Below are 7910 nucleotides of genomic sequence, written 5' to 3' on the forward strand. Positions count from 1 at the left end.
CTCAAAGGCAAGATACATTTTAAAAGGTTATACTGGGGTAAAGCTAGGACATTGCTAGGCAAGCTGGAATATCTAAAACATGTGCAGAAATGGAGAGTTTACTGTTTACCTGGCCATAAATTCCAATTACCTGGAATTTTCTTGGCTCAAAATCTCTTAGAATTATTGCCTGAACCATGAGGTAGGCAAAAGCTCAGGGTCAGTCCTTGTCTACTACTTCAGAAACACTTCCCAGTTCTACAGTTAGAATGAAAGCAAATTAATTCCAACATGTTCAAAAATGAACTCAACATCTGCAAAGTCATCAAGTAAGTATAAAACATCAGGAACCCAAGTCAATTCTATATTTCTCCCCAGAAATGTCCTCACTGTGCCCTGAAGAAGAGAAAGGGTCCTTCCTGGGGTCCTAAGGCAGAGGGGCTGGTGGGCTGCAGCCCTAAATAGAGTTGTCCTTTCTACCTGCAGGTCTCCCAGAGCCTCTCAGACAACTTCAGTGATCTCACCTGAGCTGGTATTTTGGTTTTCTGATGTTCTATTAGGGCATTTGTGGGTTTGCAAGTGTGACACAGAGGTTTTCAGGTAATGGCATTTCTTTGATTGAATTGGACACACATCCTTCATGGCTTTGACTTCCCTGCCTGGTCCCTGGAGGAAATAGACTGTCCTGCACCACTTTTCAGTATCTCTTTGTGTAGGAGTGATCAGTAGACCCGGAGTCCCTGGCTCCCCCAGTGTCAGCCTCCTCCCTAATACAGAGTCCTTTAAGTTCCAGGGGACAGAGTCTTTGCAGTGGGCTAATCTGATGATTTCATGTCCCATCTCTTGAAATAAAGGCATAGGTAGAGATGACACCAATATATGTAGTGTCAAGGTAGGAGGTTCCTAGATGCCAGGTTAGGACACTGACTTTCCATTTGCACACTGACATGCAAACTGTCCTTGGTCCAGTGCTTCTTTGGCCTCCCCTCCCTTCTCACCAGTTGGTTCCTTGACCCAGTGGCCTCTCACTTCCTACACCAAGTATTCAAATCCTTGTTTATGTTACTTGGTCAGTGCTGGCCTTTCCCTACAGCAGGCCTGCTCCCAGCACCACCCCTGTGCTGGTGTCCAACCCCAGTCCTCTCTGGGGGTATGACCTGCCTCCACCCCACCCTGAACCACTCCCACCTATGTAGGTCTTTCCCCAGGCTGTGCATCTTGCCCGCCTGCTGTGGGCATTTAAGTTCTATTTTTTCTTAACAACCCCTCTCCTTGCTAACTCTAAACTGTCCCTGGGCACACTGCACTGACTCCTTGAGACCTCTGTCACCTGCCTCTCCCCAGGGACACCGGCAGGTTCATCTACATCCTCACCTGGGGCCTCACCATGCCTTTTCCACTCTGGGCCCAGGTTCACACCTCCACCTTCCCAGGGGTACCTGCCTACCCTAAACTCCCTTGGGGCCACAACCCAGCCCCTCAGAACCCTCACCTCACTGCCACACCCTCCCTGTCCGCACCTCATCCATGATGAGCCTTTGCCACAGGCAGCAGCCCATCACATCCCTCTCCCCTTAATCCTCCTTTACGCCACAGCCACTCTGACCATGGATCCCTCCCATCTTGGACCCTTCACATCCCCTCCACCCCCTGGGGCAAGACTCCATTCACTATGACCTTCTTGCCCCTGCTGGCCAGCCTCTCCCTTGACCTCCTACCTGTCCCTTCAGGGAGCCAGAGCTCCCTCTAATGGCACCTCTTCTACATGTGACCATCTCCCCCATCTCCAGTTCCTCAGTCCCCGCATCCTTTTCCCTCTCCTACTGTCCTGCATTGGAAATCCTCATCCTTGACCCTCATACATGTGCATTTCCTGCATCTGCAAGAGGACCAGGACAGCAGAACTTGCATGTTAAACTGTGGTGTGCGGTTATTTCCAGGAAGCAGTTTTATCTGTGCTTTCCTCCTTGGCCAGGATCCCATCTTCACTAAAACCTCAGGGGGTCCCAGGATGGATCTGTGCAATTGAGAGTTTGGGCTGAGAGACACGTGGATGGCTGTCCCTTCCTGCACTGTGGCTGTGAGAAAAGCTGGGCAGAGCCCTTGGGGCAGTGGGCAGATGCAGTCCTGGGAGCTAAAACCTGGGACACAGGAACCAAGGACTAGACAGAAAAGGAGGACCTCAGGATGACTCAGGCAGGAATCAAGGCCCTGTAGCACCAGAAAAGATGTGATAATGGGATGGGGCAAGAGTGACGTGAGGTGGTTCCAGGACAGTTTGGAGCAGAGAGCAGGGTCTGTCTGTTTCCACAGGATATGCCTGGAGTGGGGGTGAGTGGTGGGAGTCTGTGGATTTCAGCACAGAGGTGACTCTCACACAGCCAGCACAGGAAGACAAGGAGAGAGCAGAGTGTGCCCTCTGGCTGCAGTTCTTCACTTGGCCAGGAATGGCAGAGGAGCACAGAGACTGGAGAAGTCACTGCTGGGGGTGGGTCAGGCTTACATTCCGTCCAGATTTGAGTCTGGGACATCAAGCAAGACAACAGTGCAGGGGCTGCAGGCATTTCTGCTGCAATGGCAGCCCTTCCTCTCCTGTCACCAAAAATGTGGATGGACAGTGCCTGGTCCTCGGCTCAGACCTTGGCTATGGAATCCAAGATGTCCTGGGACACAGATGGCTCTCACAGCAGGGGTGCCTGGGCCATGTGCAGGGAGGGCTTTATGGAAGAGTGCGCAGATATCTGGAATCCAGGTTGGGCTTCACAGAGAACAGGTGTAACCCTGGGCAGGGGCCTTTCTCTTCTGCAGATCCCTGAGGTCCCCCCACTCTGCCCCAGCAAACCCTTCCTGTGCTGGGGGATGCATACATGTTCTGTTGGCATGTTGTATTGTAATTGGCCTGTCCTGTGAATGCCACTGGATAGACAGGTGGGTGGGGAGGGAACTGAACTGTCCCAGTGACAATAATCCAGGGATACAGTGGGCCCTCTGACAGACAGAACTTTGACCTAGGGAAGAAGGGTGTCAGGCAGCAGAGGAAGCCCTTAGCCTGGGGACTAGCCCCCCGGGCTCCCAGCCTGTCACAGAAGGCCACCCCCAGATTCTACCTTTCACACCCCCTCCTCAGCATCAACACAAGGATCCAGGAGAGTGAGGCTCTGTCCCTGCCCACCCTCCTTCCAGTCTATAAGAACTGGGCTCCAGGATACAGAACAGACTCAGGGAAGGTGGGGGCCAGTGAGGGGTCAGCCAGAGCTGGGATGGTGGAAGGAGCACTCTGTTTTCCCATCTCCTTAGAAGGAGAAGGGTTTGGCCCCAAGCCTCACTGGCTCTGCCATGTCCTCCCCAGAACTCCCAGCTGTGAACGTGACCCTCAGTCAGGCCTTGGAAGGCACAGTTACCCTGACATGCTGGGCTTTCAGCTTCTCTTCCCAGAACATGTCACTGGCCTGAAGAACCCCAGAGCCAGGGCCCCAGCATTCTAGGAGGAATCCTGCCTGATGGGACTAGGCCCTACCAGATCTGGGTGTCCGTAGGTTTCTCTAAGAAGAGGAGCAGAGGGTCCCATGCTACATGGACCACAGTGTGAATCACAATGCACACCCTGTGCCCCCGGGTGAACCCGGATGAGCCTGGAGGGGTTTTGGACCCTGGTAGGGCAAAAGGCCAGGGCAGGGGAGGGGAGAGCAGGCCTGTGGCTCTGGGGTGCCCCAGTCATTCTCAGGAAAGGCCCCTGTGCATTCAGTGGATGCCAACCATTCTGGGTGTTGCTGCTGTTGTATTATTATTGTTTGTGCCCGTTGTTGTGCAAGAAGAGCCCAGGTAAGATTCCTTGGCAGTGGGAAGTGTTGGGAGGGGCTGTGCTGAGGTGTGGAGATGCTTCTCTCCTCCTTCTGCACAGGTATAAGCTTCCCCCTGCTCCCTTAGTGTAACAGGACATGCAGTTTGGAGCACATATGAGAGGAACTGGCGGCAATAACTCTACAAATGTCACTTAACTGTGCACATGGCCAAAGCCTGAGCCAAGGATCTTGGATTTCCATTCTGAGCCTCCATGCTACAGGAACAAAGGGTGCTCAGTTGACAGTGGGGAGGGCTAGTGGCTCCCACCTGTGCTCTGATCTCAATGCTCTCTTCCCAGGCTCAACAGGGCTTATCTTGATGGACTGTGTTGCAGAGGATGCATTTATTGGCGATGCCCGAAGTGAACTTGGGGTCCAGGGAATCAAATGATGGGAGTCTGGGATCTCCTGGGAGTAATTAGGACATAGGAGATAGGAATGTGGAGTGTGATGAAATGTACCTGGGCTACTCCTGTCTGCCTCCCTTTCTCCTTGTTTCCCCTCATTTCTCTTGCCACCGTACGTACACATGACAATGCCCCATGATGTCCAAGTACAGTGTCACACCCAATGAGTAGCCTTCTGTCCATGAAGTACGCATGGGGGCAGAGATATTGGTTTTCTCTCCATTACGTGGACCCCAGATTCTCCCTGGGAGAACCAGATTCTGGGACCTGCTGAGTTACTCCTTTTAGGCTGCCCATAGTGGATTCTCATGCTTCCCTTCAGAGAACCTGGGACAGCAGATATGCCCTGACCATTTTAGGGACCCTATCCATTCTCTGTGGACCTTCAGTCCTGCTGTCGTCCCTCACCTCATGGGGCAATGTCCCAGGAGCATTCACAGAGGCACCTGGTCAGCATTCTGTGCCCTTGTGCAGCCTTTCCTGTTAATTCCCATTTCCAACAGTGGTTAGTGTGAGGGACTTTGCAGTGAGGGGCGACAAAAAAATTATTTTTGCCCCCACAACTTGATTGCTTGAAAGAAGAGGAAAAAGGGAGATAGAAGATTTGTTCTTCAGTAACTAATAAAGCAATGCTGTACCTCATGGGGTTGGGGGGAGGGTGAGCCTGGCACAGGGACTAAGTGAGGCATCAGGAGATCCAGGCCTTTCTGTGTCTGCACCACCTGAGTGTGACCTTAGAGAGGTAAGTCCCCTTTCACCACCTGTTAACCAGGATAAATGCACCTCCCCTGTGTGTTTTACAGGGGAGTGGACATCAGAAAAGTCACAGTGCTCAGTGAAGCTGACAGCCCACTTGGCACTGGTTGGCTTGTTCTCAAGGGCCCAGGGTCACTCTCCTATTGTCTTTTTTATTTAAAAAAATATTTTATTTACTTATTTTTAGAGAGGGAAGGGAGGAAGAGAAATATCAATGTATGGTTGCCTCTCATGTGCCCCCAACCAGGGACCTGGCCTGCAGCCCAGGCATGTGCTCTGACTGGGAAACAAACAGGCAACCTTTTGATTCACAGACTGGCATTCAATTCACTGAGCCACACCAGCCAGGGCTCCTTTGTTCTTAATTTACTTGTTCTGTTGTCTGTGTCCCTGAGACCTTCCTTTGGCCATCACTTCTCCCCTGCATCTTCTCTTTCCTTTTGTTAGCAGCTTTGTGGAGGTATGACTTATGCACCACAAAATTCTCCCAGTGTAATTTTTAGTGCCTCACAGATCATCTCCACAATCCAGTATGAGAACCTTCCAGCACCTCACAGAGTTCCTCAGCCTCTGCCCACTCCAGCCCCACACAAACACTAATTTGTTATGTGTCTCCCTAGATTTGCCTTTTGTGAACACTTCATGTGAATGGAACTATGCAATAGGCACTCTTATTTTGCTTCTGGTTTAATGTTTCCGAGGTTCCTTCACATTGTAAAGTGCATACATAGTTCCTCTCCATTCATTGGCAAATGGTGTCTCGATGCACAGAGATGCCATGTTCGGTTTGCTCCCTGCCTTAGTTCATGTACATTTGGATTTTTTCCTGTATTTTTGCCTATAAACAATAATGCCACTATGAAGCTCCATGTACAGGATTTTGCGTGGACGTATGCTTTCATTTCTCTTGGGTAGATATCAAGGTGGAATTGCTGTGTTCTCTGATATGCTTATGTTAAATCTTTAGGAGTCTGACAAATCCTTGCCAGAATGACTGTTTTATTTTATGTGTTCACCAGCAAGGTGTGAGGGTCCCAACTTCTCCATGTACTCGGCAACACTTGTTTCTGTCTCTCTTTGTTGTTCCAGCCATTCTGGTGGGTGTAAATGGGATTTCATGGTTTTAATTCACATTTCCCTAATGACTATGATGTGATCATCTTTTTGGATGCTTATTATGTGTATATCTCCTTGAGTAAAGTGTCTATTCAAATCTTATGGCCACTTCAAATTTTGAGATAAAGAATTTTTTGAAACAATTATAGATTCACAGGTACTTTTTAGAAATAACACAGAAATTCTGTACATACTTTACCTCATTTACCCTAATAGTAACAACTTGCCTAACTTTAGTACAGCATCACAGATCCAGGTACAATTCATCCTACTCGCTGGCTTTATTGGCACATGTGTGTGTTTTGTTCTGTGCAATCTTATTTCATGTGTTGATGATGGGACCACCAACACAGTCAAGACACAGAACAGCTTCATGATGAGGATGCACATGCTGCCCATTTATAGGGATAGCCACCCCCAATCCTGGCAAACTATAATTTGTCCTCCAGCTTTATAATTTTGTCATTTGGACAATGTTAAATAAATGGAATCATGCAATATGTATGGAACCTTTGAAGACTGGCTTTTTCATACAGCATAAGTTCCTTAAGATCCATCCTTGAGTGTAATTTCCTAACTGGGAAGCCCATCGGGAAGCTCTGATAACCAGCAGGTGTAGGAAAACCTGGCCGCCACAGGGTCTTCAGGAGGAGGTCAGGGCCTATAGCTGAGCAAGGCCTGTAAAGCAGACAGTGGTTCTGGTGAGTGGTGCTTGTGCAGGTGAGCAGGGCTGAGAACTGAGGAGAGAAGGACATGTGTGGAGGAGATCACTCCCAGGCCTGGGGGAGCAAGGGGGCAAGGGGCCCTTACCCCTCAGGGAGGCCTCCCACCCTATCAGGAGAGGGGTCAGGGCACAGTGAGAAGGACATTGGGTGTCCACTCCTGGATCTTGTCCTTCAGTTCTGGGATATTTTCACTCCCTTGCATGATGGGGGTTGGAAGCAGGGGCAGGTGATGATGGTGGAGTTGTGTGGGGAGACCAGCAAGGGTTGGAAAAGTAGGGTAAGAGTGAGAACCTAGGTGGGACATTATTTTTCCTGAGCTTAAGTCAAGGCCTGAGATCTGGGAGCCTGACAAGGGAGTATGTCTGATTAATTCATATCTGTTGATTTCTTTCTTCCTTTTTCTTTTGTGAAAGGCTGCTAATCTTTACTAGCCATTAGACAAATGTACATGAAAACCACATGGGTGGCTAGTAAGTTATATGTCTTCAGCTTTACTAGATAATGCTATATTACTTCATAAAGTGGTTGTGCTAATTTGTACTTCTCTCACCAACAGCAGATGGCTTCCCATCACTCCTTGTCTTCACCAGTACTTGGTATTGTAAGCCTTTCTAATTTTTGTTGGTCATTTTTTTTTTTAACCTTCTTCCCCAGAACTTGCGAAGCTACAAGCCCAGTGCCAGCACCAGGTGGTGCCACGAGCTGAGCTCCAGGCTTCTTGGTGGGCTTCCCAGTCCACTGATTTGGGGGGAAAGGGCACCAAATCCGCAGCCAGGAGGCCTGGACTGAACTCACCCCTCTGGTCTTACTAGAACTTTACCTCCTGCTGCCTCAGTTTCTTCATCTGTGAAACACAAGAACATTGCAGCACTTACCGATAGACAGGGGTCTCAACATCAGCACCACCAGCATTCTGGGCCAGCAGTCCTTGCTGTGGGAGCTGCTCCCTGTGGGGTGTCAAACGGTGTTCCTGGCCTCTGCTGGCTAGATGCCAGGAGCTCCCTGCTTACCTCCCTCCCCAAGTATGACATCCAAAATGACCTGGACATCTCAAATATCTCCTAGGGCCAACAATCTCCCTGGGT

At 49.8% G+C, this 7910-nt stretch overlaps 1 pseudogene; it reads left to right on the plus strand.

Annotated features, from left to right (window-relative positions):
• Window positions 1-270: 270 nt before the first annotated feature.
• LOC114494904 lies at window positions 271-3609 on the plus strand (annotated as a pseudogene).
• The last annotated feature ends 4301 nt before the right edge of the window (window positions 3610-7910 follow it).

Source organism: Phyllostomus discolor, chromosome 4 (genome assembly GCF_004126475.2).
Source record: "Phyllostomus discolor isolate MPI-MPIP mPhyDis1 chromosome 4, mPhyDis1.pri.v3, whole genome shotgun sequence".
In the NCBI taxonomy this organism is placed as follows: Eukaryota; Metazoa; Chordata; class Mammalia; order Chiroptera; family Phyllostomidae; genus Phyllostomus; species Phyllostomus discolor.